Raw genomic sequence first — 12,480 nt, forward strand, 5'->3', positions numbered from 1 at the left:
GGACCCCCTTCTTCTCTAATGGACTGCAAGCCATGCTGTAGGAGCAGCAGTCTTTAAACTCTCCATAACTTTGCAGCTCAAGGGATTAGAAATGATGACTATTTACTTTCAAGTCATGAAAAGCAGCTCCTTTAAAAGAACCGCTGAGGTCCTGGGAACCTGGAGAGGAGTTTCCAGGCACATGGTAACTGTCCCTGCAGAGCCCAGCAAGGCCAGCACAGCCCAGGGCTGCACAGGGTTGATGAAATGGGGCTGGGGAGACCGTGCAAGGGAAGAGGAGGAGGGGAAGAGAAAACTGGCATTTTACCTCACTGAGACCTGGCCTGTTATTTAAAACTGTTTTTGCCCTGGGTTGACAATTTCCATGACTGTTTTGTCCCAGAGCTCAAAGGAAACCTCATGCTGATCTCCCTTGCTGATGGAAAACAGGAATGAATATTTAACTGGCAATGATGACAAATGAAGATTTCGCATTAGAGAGCGGTCCCTGGGAGAATCCCATCCTTATGGAAGTGACCTGCCTCCTTGCCCTGCTGTGTTACCCTCTCAATGCATTGCCATCAGAGGAAGGGATATGAAAAAGTCTGAGCAACCTTATGTGCCTGAAAAGGCAGGGGTTTTTCTGTATTGAGCAAGCACAGGAATGCAATGGAACCTGGTTGTTTGCACACCTGAATGTAGGATAGCTGACCAGCAAGGAGCTTCATCTGCTCTTCAGTGCGCTATAAATGCTGGCACCACCATGGTAGGCAGGGAGGGGTGTATGGGAAAAGGTTGGACTGGCAGAGGAAAGATTAGGGAGTGGGAGCAAGGTTGTCTCTGCTTTCACTTTAGATATCTTAATTGAGGAAATACCAGACTCAATTCACTGACACGTCCTCAAGAGGGAGGGCATCAGTGAGTGGAAAACATTTGAGAAAATGCAGTTTGAATTCCCGGATGTGAAAAAAGAAAGCAAGTTTGATCATTTGATCAATGGATTGATTTATCTATCTATCCATCTGTCTAGCTATCCTGAAATAACAAATTACAACTTATTGTTCTGAAATACAAAATGGTAACAAAGAAGTCATGGCACCTGCACAAAGAAGTTTATATTTTGAAACAGTTGTATGCCACATCTACTTCTGCTTTTAATTACATTCATACAGAACTAGCAATTTCAATAGTTGTATATTAGTAAACTGAAGCAGAGCTGGACTTCTTTATCTACACCTCACACACATATCCAAACAACCCATAGGTGTACAAACACTACACATTATATATGTGAAAGCGATATTGAAAAGATAAATTGCATTTACAACACACCTTTGACCACCTCAGCTGCACTGTGCCTGCTAATCCATTCCTAATGGGACTGCTTCTAGCAATCAAAAAGTATGATCATTTTCAAACAGTCTCCATCATTTTTTGCAAATCAACATGTCAGAATAGATGCTTCTGTCCTTCTTTCCACATAATAGCACTTTTTCATTCCAAGTTGTAGCATGCATGAAAATAATTCCTGGATTAGCCATAGACTTAAGGTCTGAAACCACTGAAACCTTTAAGTAATAGGATCATTCCCATTTCAATGCTTTAGGTCAAGGGAATTATTAAACCACATTTTCAGGTGTTCTGCATATGCTACAAAATTAACAGAAAACTAATCATGCGAGGATGCCTCGGAAAGTTTGCTTTTACTTGAAATCAACATATCGCAGTCATTTTTTATTTCCTCCTGTTTATGAAGCTGGACAACTTAGATACCACAAATACAATTTTCTAGATCCCAGGAAGAGTCATTAAAACCTTTTAAAATGACATAAAATTAACTTGTGAGTAAAATACTGTTTGAAAAGTTGTTTTTTAAAAACCATGTCATGCTTCTTTGTATACAGCTATCATCAAGGGTCTGTGAATGAGCTAAATGCTCATTTTGTCTATGTTCATTATTAGAAAATGACCCCAGCTAAGCAACTGCTTTTTTTATCCTTCCCATATGTGGTCATTTCATTCTGTCTCTGAATACTTGAGAAATGAAAGCTTGTGGCCTTCATTAAAATTTAAGGAATGTCCTCCACAGCTTTAGAGGAAACTGGTTTGGAAAAAGTTCAAACGTGGTTGTTTGGAGCACAGAATTCAGCGCGGGTCAGGGGTGAGTTTTGATTAGCCGCCATAGCACTAAACTGTGGTTGCCTCCATCATTTTCCTTGGTGTCATGTCCTGAGAGTCCTCCTTAGGACAGCAGCCGCTTTCTGGATTGTCCTCCCCATGGGCTGGTGTTGGCTTTTTAGCCAGTAGAAACTATCAGAGGGCTTAAGGTTAAAAAATGGCACTAAGAGTATCGTATCTGAAACCTATTTGCTCTACTTTCAGCTGAGCTTCTTTCACACAAATTAGAAGGTGGATTAATTTATCAGCAATTGTGATTAATGATACCAGTAATAAGAGGTCTAAGTATTCATAAATCATGGCTCAACTTTTCTCTCTCCCATCCCAGCTGGTGCAGCTGTCTTAAAAATCATAACGTGCAATTAAAAAAAAGATTAAAGCATTGGGATTTCTCTTACTTGTTTCTAGGTCTTGACCCTTACAGACTGTACTTGATTCACTGGTTTATCTGTTTCACTGAGGCACATGGAGAGTTTGAGCTCTCTCCTCCACCACAGAGGCTAAATGCCTCTTTCTTCCTGCCTGAATTCAGCTAATATTCCTTAATCCCATAGATCTAGGTGCTCTGGGTTCCAGAAAAAGGCCAGATATTGTTGGCATTGTGAGAAAAAACAACTCCAAAACAAAAATCAAACCAGAATAAAAGAATAATTGGCAAATTTGCAGTCCTCAAATTAAGAGAAAGCTAAAGAAGAAACTGAACGTGGTAGGAAAAAACAGGAGAAAATAAGCAGAAAAATGTTGCACTGAATTACATTTTGCCTTTTAGTTTAAGTGGGATTTTCTTTTTTAGCCTCTTCTAAGGACTTCTTCTGGGTATAATTTTCTCCAATAGCCCTACTAGTGATGTTGTATTTTTACCATAATTTGTTAGTCAAGCATGAACCAGGATCTCTGTGGGTTCCCATTCCCAGCCTTTTTGAAGGCTAAACAGTTCCATTCTCTGCTCTCATCTGCTGCTACAGGATAAAAAAAGAAAAAATGTAGGAAATTTGGTTCCATCTAAGCCTGGCTTGGAAATGTTGCCTTGGGTGATGAAGCCGGACTGTGTCATTCCAGCTGACATTTGCATTAAGCATAGTTAGAGTTAAATGCCAATATCTGGCATTTGTACACTGCAATTAGCAGTTTTTTCTTCTTTTTTTGTGAATGACTTCTTGGGATTAATTTCTACTGCAAATTTTATAGGGGAAAAAAATCTATTTTTATAGGGAAAATGCCCTTTTTTGTTGTTGTTCTTCTGATAGCTATAAAGCATAGTGCATAAAAGACAGATGCTTCTACCAACGCTGTGAAGTTCCTTAAGGGAAACTCTGCTCGCTTATTTTTCCCAAATGCTTGCAGTGCAGTTAGTAACTTCAGGTCTCACTTAGGCACTTGTAAATAGGAGCCAAAGTCTTGGTTTTGCTCTGAGCACAGTGTGGGCAGCCTTGGGATGTTCAGAGTGTTCTGAGTAGATGCTGTCTGCCTGCCTAGAGCTGACTGTAGGATCCAGTCCAAATTTGTCTTGGAGTTGCCAGCCTTTTTCTTGCTAGTTTCATTCAGCTACTCAGACCTAGAGCTAGGGCAGAAATAAGGCATTGAGCACCAAGTTGCTTTGACCCCTCTTTGAAGCCTCTGCAGTTAAACCCTATGCAAAAGCCAAGAGCTGAAAAATCACCAAACTGCAGGCAGAACATGATTCCTGAGGCTGTTTCAGCTCAGCAGGCTGGGGCAGTTTAAGAAAGTCTGCTCTGAATGTTTTTTTCTGCTCTTTGCATCCTGGGGCCTTGGGCATTGTACCTGTCTCGAGAGCTTTGTATTTGTGAAATGTTTTGAGTCCTCTGGAGGGTGGATGTAGTCTAAGGCACAATGAGTATTTCTGGAGGCGCGGAACATATCCCAGTGGCTTGTAGACAGAGCTGCCTCTGAAGACACTGTGAGCATTTGCACACAAAGAACGACAGCAGCCAGGACCAACACGAAATAGCCACAGGAGAACTTTGGAAAAGCTTTAAGTGGAAGACATGTAGGGCTGTTAACACTCAGGGCCAGATCCTGACCCTCCCACTGGGTGGGCATGCAGCCCAGCCGGAGCTGTGTCGCCTGACGGGGCTCCACACCAAGGAAGAAGAGTTGCGTCCCAGGATGGTGGCTGCACTGCCTGGGTGGCAGCGGATGTCCCAGGTTCTGCAGACAGCACACAGCAGAGAGGTCGCTGAGGTTTTGAGGCACCAGCTGATACACAGCTTCAAAGCAGATATAGGGGTGTCTGGTGGAACACATGGAGGCAGAAGGGTCCTGCCTGCCCTGGCTGTGGCTTGAGTGTGTTTGGGACACAAGCTCCCAACATGGGACAACCTGGTGCTGAGCTGGCCTGAGGCCATGCGGGGAGCAAGTCCATCCCTGGTACATCCCGATGGCCCCAGCAATAGAGACTGGTCATCCATGCATCCCTCTGCTGACCTCTGAGAGGAGTAGGGGAAGCTTCATCTGTCCTAGGGGATCTGGATCCCCTGGACCCTGTCTGTACATCCTGCAGCCCCTCGTGAGCATGCCCAGAGCTACAGACCCCCAAGACGACGTTAGAGCCCAGACTGCTGTGTTCACTGCTGTCTACATCTCTAAACACCCGGCCCTTGCTGAAACACATGGCCCCTTCTCCTTTGCTCCCTTCTCTCTGCTTGTGCACCTCGGCTAGGGGACTCATGGCCAGGACCCCTGAAGTACCTCCTCAACAAGAGTTTCTGTTCTTCCCCTCCACTCGTGCCCACCCCAGCTTCTCGCACATACTCTCCCTTGCATAAGAAACACAAACCTAAAATGCAATACATGAATTAAGTTAATTATCCAATTAATTGTAGCTACAACACATCTGCTATTGTTTCATGGGCTTTTCTCAAAATTTAAAACACATTTAAGGAAAAAAAAGGCAAAACAAAATACAAAAAAGATGTCTCTGCCAGGGCAAATCCTCAGCATGCTATGAACAAATAAGACATCTGTTTAAAGTAAATTGGGGCTGGGAAGGATGGACTGAAGACAATAAAGAGCAAGAAAGAATAATGACAAGGCGAAATCCAAAAGAATTACACTCCCACTTTGAGCCAGGGGCAGCTCTCTTGTTGCTGTGCAGGGCTTTTTAATAGAAGTTGTGAGCAAGTTAGCTGATCTCCTGGAAATTAAATTACAGTAAAAACATCAGAAAAGCCACCAAGCCCTGTCTCTTCATGGTGTTTGTGATCAGAGGTGGTCGGGATGTAGGGAGGTGGAGTGAGAGGAATTAAATCTATGACTAAACATTTTTCACGGCAACAAAAGGACGGCGATTAAGAGATAAATTAATGCTCTGGCAACGCTTCCTGTTTTGAAGGATGCAGCAGCGGGTAATGAATGGCTGTGTTTGGAGCAAGCCTGAAGAGCTTCTTGCAGAGCTCTCTGCTCAGGCCAAACAGCAATAAACTGGCCCTCCTTGTCTCCAGCTCCTGCAGGAAATGGACTTAAAAAATCTTTGGCAACCTCTGCGCCCCCTTTTTCCCCAGGGTTGTTGTCAACTGTTTGATGTCTCCCTCTCTCCCTCTCTCCCCCGCTCCTAACCTTTTCCCATTCCCCCTCCCTTGGAGTCTGAAGTCTATTTTCAGTACTGCGCTGTTGAAAGGCTTTGAAAGTTTTGTTTTCAGCAAAATATTTCCTTGAGAGCTGCCGCCCTGTTCCCTGCTCCATGCTGCAGGCTTGCAGGTTACATTTAACTCCCCTGGAGTGAGTCATGGGGCTCCTCCACATCCTGGCCCACACCACAAGTGACAATTACAGCCCCAGCTGATTTCTAGGAGAAACTCCAAAAAGTGGCTGCACCTTTGGGCTTGTGCAGGGTGGCAGTGATGTCTCTGAGTCAGTACCAGGAGCGTGCCCAAGCCATCTCCGTGCAGAGGCAAGGACAGGGTGGTTGGGGAAGAAGGGATGGAACACAGCATGTCTGACCAGGGCAGAGGAGTGGTTTCTACAAAGGGAAGAGCTGGCTTCTTTCTGGGGAGGTCCCCTTTTTTCCTCCCTGCCTTGGCGTGTGCAGCAGTACCACAGGGAGATGCTTGGAGAGGAGAATAGCTGGCCAGGACACTGCTTTTGTTACCCCTCCTACGGGAGCTTGGTCAGGGTGAGCAGCACTGCTTGCCACTGTGGAGCCCAAGGGGGATGCTTGTCCCTGGGCCCCACGGGGACATTGGCCACCTCAGTGTGAGCACCCAGGCACTAGAGCTTGGCTACACATGGCTGTGGCTGTGTTGGTGCACTGCTGCAGCAATGGCCATTTGTGGCAGCGGGAAAGGGCCGGCCAGGCTGTACTGCCACCCCCCCATCCCGACAGCTCAGGAACACAAAACAATTTCCTTGGGATCAGTGCCCATTTCCTCCTCGAATGAGCTGTGAACAAGGGCTTCCTTGCTGCCGCAGTGTCCCACCCATATCCTCCCGAGCCCACCCTTCCAACCTTACTCACAGCACAAACTCCTCAGGGAAATGCTGAACCAGAAGTTCATCTGGGGAGGCTCAGCTCGGCTTGCTTGGCCGAGGTCAGAGCAAAAGGGGATGGGAACCTCCCTGCAGAACAAAGCAGAATTTGGATGGCCAAGAAGACAGAGCTCACTTTGACATCACTATTTCTTGAATGTCAATGTTTAGCATGCTCCCAGGGAGGGTCCTGGGTGCCTGGTGTGCATGGACTGAGGGGGTCCTTAGCTCATTAAAAGAGCTGCCTAAGCTTTAATTTTGCCTGATGGAGCTTGACTTCTCAGTACGATGTTCTCCATGCTTTTTTTGCACCAAAACTGGCTAGTGATTGAGGGCCTTTTTTTGTTTGAACCCAACAGAAGAAGCAGGTGTTGTTCTTGCACACTGGATGTAATGGGTTGTGTCACACAACAGTGTCTGCTGTTGCTCCCTGTTGCTGCTGCAGCTGAGAGCTTCTGGAGGGTTTCACCAGGCACAGGTGGAGGCTGAGCTCTGGTCCCTGCTCTGCAGTCTCAACTCTGCTCTGCAGTATGGTGTAGCTGATCAGTGAACTGATTTAACCTGCTGCTTGAGGATTTTTCCAGGCTCAGAAGCAGAATCCTTGGGTAGCAGATTCCCCAGGGAAACAGGTATTGGCCATTCTTTGCTGCTGGATGCAGCCTAGATATGTACTGATGCCACTCTGCTCTGTGCCTTGGGAGAGGGATTAAAAGCAAGGTACTGCCACCCACACAGGGCCATCTGCACCCACACTCACACCCTGTTTCACAGGGACCCTGCTACTCCAGTGGCAATGGAGAGATGTGTAGATGCTCCTTGCTCTGAGATGTGGAGAGAAGAAGAGACAGGGGAATTTGGGAAAGCACAGGCTGATGCTACAGAGCTTGGAGATAGGGCTGTCAAACTGCCAGCTACTTTCTAAAGGCACCTGGATGCCCAGCAGAACTTAGGTATCTCCTACCAAAGCAGTTTTCATGAGCAAGGAGTGTAGAAATGGGCTCGAACCCAGAGTCCTGAATTCACCGAGTGAACCGCGTCCCAGCAGGGAGGAACCGAATTACTCCTTCCCTCCCACCCTCCGGCAGGGCACCCTTTGGCTGCGGCTGGCAAGTGCAGAGAAAACGAGGAACTCGGAGGAAATGGCTTATTTTTTTCTCCCTCCTTTCTTTGTTTTTTCAGCTGTGGTAAGCTGGGCACCCCTTTCCTCTTCTGAAAGGTGTCACAGAAGCTATATTAAACCTTCAAAATCATCCCCCATGAGCACCACTTTCCTGACAACAGGGTGTGGTGGGGGCTTGTTTACACGGCCCTGCAGGAAGGGGTGCAGGGGTACCCCACCAATGCCCCTGCGCCAACATGCCAGCCAGGAACGGGCCAGCTCCCTTGGGGTTGGGCTGTGCCCAAGGTGGCATTAAGAGAGAAGAAATGCTGCCCCCCCTACCTGGCTGCAGAATTGAGACATAAGGCAAAAAAAATATGTTCAGCCTTTCAGAGACCAGAAACATTTCAAGAGCTTTGTGTTTTCAGTTCAAAGTGCAGATAAAGGGAGGTGGATATTTTAGGAAGCAAATGGTAATGATTAGAGTTTTAAGTCTTAAGTAGTCATTTTGTCATAAAAGACTGAATTTGTATGCTTCAGAAAAATAGTCTTTTCCTTTCAGTTGATGATAGGTTTCCTTCAATTGCCATAATTGTTCATCTTTTTATGAATGCATAACAGACAATGACATGTGATTAAATCTCTGCCCAGGGCTTCCTTTCTGAAGATCATAGAGAGACATAGAAATCACTCTACTCTCTGAAAGGTTGTTAATTCCTGTCCAAGGCTACTGTACATACACATCCTTCAGCATATGCATGTATGCAGAATTCCATGACCTATAGGTGGTTATATATGTGGCTATGAAAGTAATGAATTTTGATTCAGTCCCACTGATGCTGCAGCCAGATCTCAGAGAGTGTCATGTGCAGTTACACAAGTTACAGTCAAAGACTAACAGATTTGGAGAAACTTTGTGAGGTCAAAAAATTAAACTTAATCTTCTTAAAAAGTTGCTGCTAAGAACAAATTTAACCATTTAGGCTGAAAATTATGGTTAGGAATTTGGGTAGAGTTGTTCAGTTTTCCTTGAAAGGTAACAAAGCAGCAAACATAATGGGAGAAGGGAGATTAATCTGAGGAATATTGTCTTGAGAGGTTATAAAGGACATCATTTATATCCTCTCAGCACAGTGTCCCTCTCATTAATGGATTAAAGTTCCTATGAATTGTTACTGCAACTTATTTTTCTGTTACTCTAAGGCTTTTACAGATGACAATGTTACAGTGATGAATCATTTTGTTGTCTCAAAAGAAGCAGAGTGACATCTTCTTGGCAGAATGCTAAAATAAAAGAAAATTAAAAGTTAATTTCAAATTGATGAAGCTGTACTGCACTTGGCATGGAGCTTTGTGTGATACACAGGAGCTCTGTTCTTTTCCTTTGATGGACACCCAGAGCTCTTTTGCCCACCAATGGGAGATTAATAGATGGACAAGGGAGGCAAGGAGGGAAAAAATACACCACTTAATTGCTTTCCCCACATTTTAGTCACAGTAAAACATACACAAAGTCCCACATCCACGGAGGTGATGCTTTTCACTGTGACAGCTTTGCCAGCACTATCCTGGAAATTTGGGATCAGTTTTATTTAGCAAATGGGGTGTGCAGTATCTAAGGACAGTTGCCTCCACGTATTCTCTCTGCAGAGAAGCCTGGAGCTCTCCTGCAAGGAGGCAGACCTTCAGCTGGTTTCAAACATAAAAGCTTACTTGACTTCATGGTGTGGTAGGTGAGTGCTGTCTCTTAAGCCCTCAGCCAGTTTGAACTAAAAGCTTTCTGACTTGACATTAAAAATTAAAAGTGAATGTTATGTCAGGGCACCAATTTTTTTTCCCCTGAGGTTTCTGCCTCAGCTCCAGCTCAGGATCAAGCCGCTGCCTGCAGTTGCTCTGAGCTGTGTCAGCTGGACACAATCCTCACCAGGCTGGAAACTGGTTAGAGACATAGCCACATCTTGTCACACATTTTTGTAGTTGAGAAAAGCTAGTACAGGCTCCTTGAGACCAGCATAGTATGAAATGCTGGAGGAAATTTTACCTGGAGGCTTTCCTGCCCATGAATGCTGCAGAAGCCAACAGATGTGGCTTTCCTGAGCTGCACAGTGGGATAACGGGACACCTTGACAGTGGTGCTTGGTGGGAAGAGCACACAGCTGAGACATGCTGCAGACTCTTGAAATAAACATTGTTTTATTAAGTTATAATAAAGGCACATACGGAGGTACAAATACTCAGGTCTCCTGGTCCTGCAGGTCTCCTAGCTCTGCAGCTCTCATCAAGAGGTTTCCCTCAGTCAGCTATGGGGTAAAACATGAATGAGAGCACTCGTAGGTCCCTGCCAGTCTGTGTTTTTATTGTGTCTTGGAGAAGCAGGGACACGTTTGCTGTCATCTAAGGAGATGCTGCTGACATTTGAGAAGACATTTGTCACAGTCAAATGACAGCGGCCACTGCTCCACCTCACTGCTGGCAGCTTCTGGGAGGCCAGAAAGCAGCCCAGGCCTCGCAGAGCCACTGGTGGGTCCGTATACTGCCCCTCCCCAAGCATAACAATGCCATGTTGTCAATATGTGATCATTCAACATCAACAGGCTCCTTTCTCTCTGCCCTTCATATTCCCCAGTATTGTAGAGCAAATGCCAGAATGTACAACTCCAATTTGAGAATAAATGCCTCCCTCATTGCAGATGAGAAAAATAAAGTTTTTCATTGGAAATATGCAGATAAAATTAGGCTTGCTTGTTTTCTGTGCTTGCAAATGTTTTAGCAACCAATCATTGTTTTTCTTTTTATTCATTATGAATTGTCCAACAAAAGAATAAATGTTAGTGTATGTCCTTCATCCTATTCATATATTCAGGTCTTTAGACCTGAAGACACCAGAAAGATCCAAGTTTGCCCTGTGCGTATCAGAGGGTTGCTAATAAGCTCTGCTTAAAATCAAGGGCATGTTAGCTTGGCATAAGTGACTTCTTATCTGAGATATAACACCTGTGATTGTCTCAGAGTGTGGATAGGAAAAGACCCTTTCTTGATGGTGTCTGCTTATCCCTCTTCTATGGTAGAGCTAAATGGGGCTCACCGCTTTATAAAATACAAGGAATACTTCAGCCCCACACAGCTGCTTTTCATACAGCAGCCAGGTGATTAGGTCTCTTATTTAGTTGAAAGAACTGGATTCAATGCACTTATGACTATTGAAGGGTTCGAAATCACCAGTACAATCTGGTGGAAGTCATGATTTCATAGAATCATAGAAACGCTATGATTGGAAAAGACTTTTAAGATCATCAAGTCCAACCATTATCTAACTCTACAATGCCCACTTTTAAACAATGTCCCTGAGCACCATGTCTGGACAGCTTTTATATACATCCAAGGATGGGTTTAATTGAGGGAACTTCTCAGAATGAGTTTCTGAGTTAACATAGCTGTGACCTACTTGAGATCAATGTTTTGTGGCTGATTTAATGCTATTTGAGAAAACTGCTCGTCCTGGGAGCCTTTTCACCCACAACCTTAGCTGAAATTCCCAAGAAAATTGACAGTAGTCTACCTGGAACTTAGTTTCAAGCTGGGATTGGACAGGAGCAAGCCCAGAGACCATTCAGATGGGGTGGTTTTGCTGTGTGTGAACAGAAAACTGTGCTGCAAGGACTGTGCACAAGGAAATGTCATGTCAAAGCAAGGACTAAGAGGATGGCTTTGGACTCTAGTTTTGGAGGTCAGCATATTATGTATGCCCAAGGCTTGTCTTTGGTAAGAACATCTTCCATCTATCTGTCCTTGGAGCCTGAATATGTTTGAGCATTTGGCCCTTAGAGCTCCTCAGTAGCAACAATATGGTATTTTTGGCCTGTGACTGCACAGCTAATCCAGACGGCAACATTTCTGCTTGCTGAATAGATGCCAAAGCTTGGTATATGTGGAAATGATGACTAAACCAGGACAATCTCTCTGGGGCATGGCATAAGTCAAACAGCCCAAGGCCAAAACAGGAGCAAACCAGTAAGGCAGGATTGAGATATGATGAGGGATTGGCAGAAAACATGAAGTAATTGCCCAGAAAACTAAGGGATGGGAGTAAGAAAGGGAATTAGAAACGGCTAAGAAGAAAAACTCTTATTCCCAAACCTTTGCTTACTTCCAGAACTGAATGTCACAGAGAAGTTTTTAAAGCTCTGAAAATGTGGGTGTGTGTAGTTGGTTTTCTTTGTTCCTGTTTTTTGCCAAGAGGAAACTCAGTGAGTCTAATCCACTCCTCCTTGGCATGCCCTTGAGTTGTTACTCAAGAACAAACCTAATGAAATAATTGGGATCATACTAGTGAAAAATCAATTTGAGATGAGACTCAGGCTCTTTGCCTTTTAGTAGTCTGAGTAAACACATTGGCCGTCACAAACCACAGAAGGGCTGAGGAGCCCGTCCTGGTGAGGTTTTCAGGTTATTTCTTTGGAGACTTCTGGACCTTTCCAGGATGCTTATTTGTATCAGACATGGACTTCCACCAAATCCTTAGCATGGAACCATGTGTGTTTGACTTTAAAGTCAATCAACTGAAATACTGGTGTCAGTCTATGTCTAGAAGCATGCACAGTTGTGAATGCCAACATTTGACAGCTAATGATGGAGACAGTTGGAGAAATCATCCAATCTCTATGTTGTAGCTCCATGAAAGTCCATATGCAAGGGGGGAGAATTCTAGAGGGACAGTCTGGAACAATTGTAAATATTTT

Source organism: Mesitornis unicolor, unplaced genomic scaffold (genome assembly GCF_000695765.1).
Source record: "Mesitornis unicolor isolate BGI_N332 unplaced genomic scaffold, ASM69576v1 scaffold13166, whole genome shotgun sequence".
NCBI classification, from domain to species: Eukaryota; Metazoa; Chordata; class Aves; order Mesitornithiformes; family Mesitornithidae; genus Mesitornis; species Mesitornis unicolor.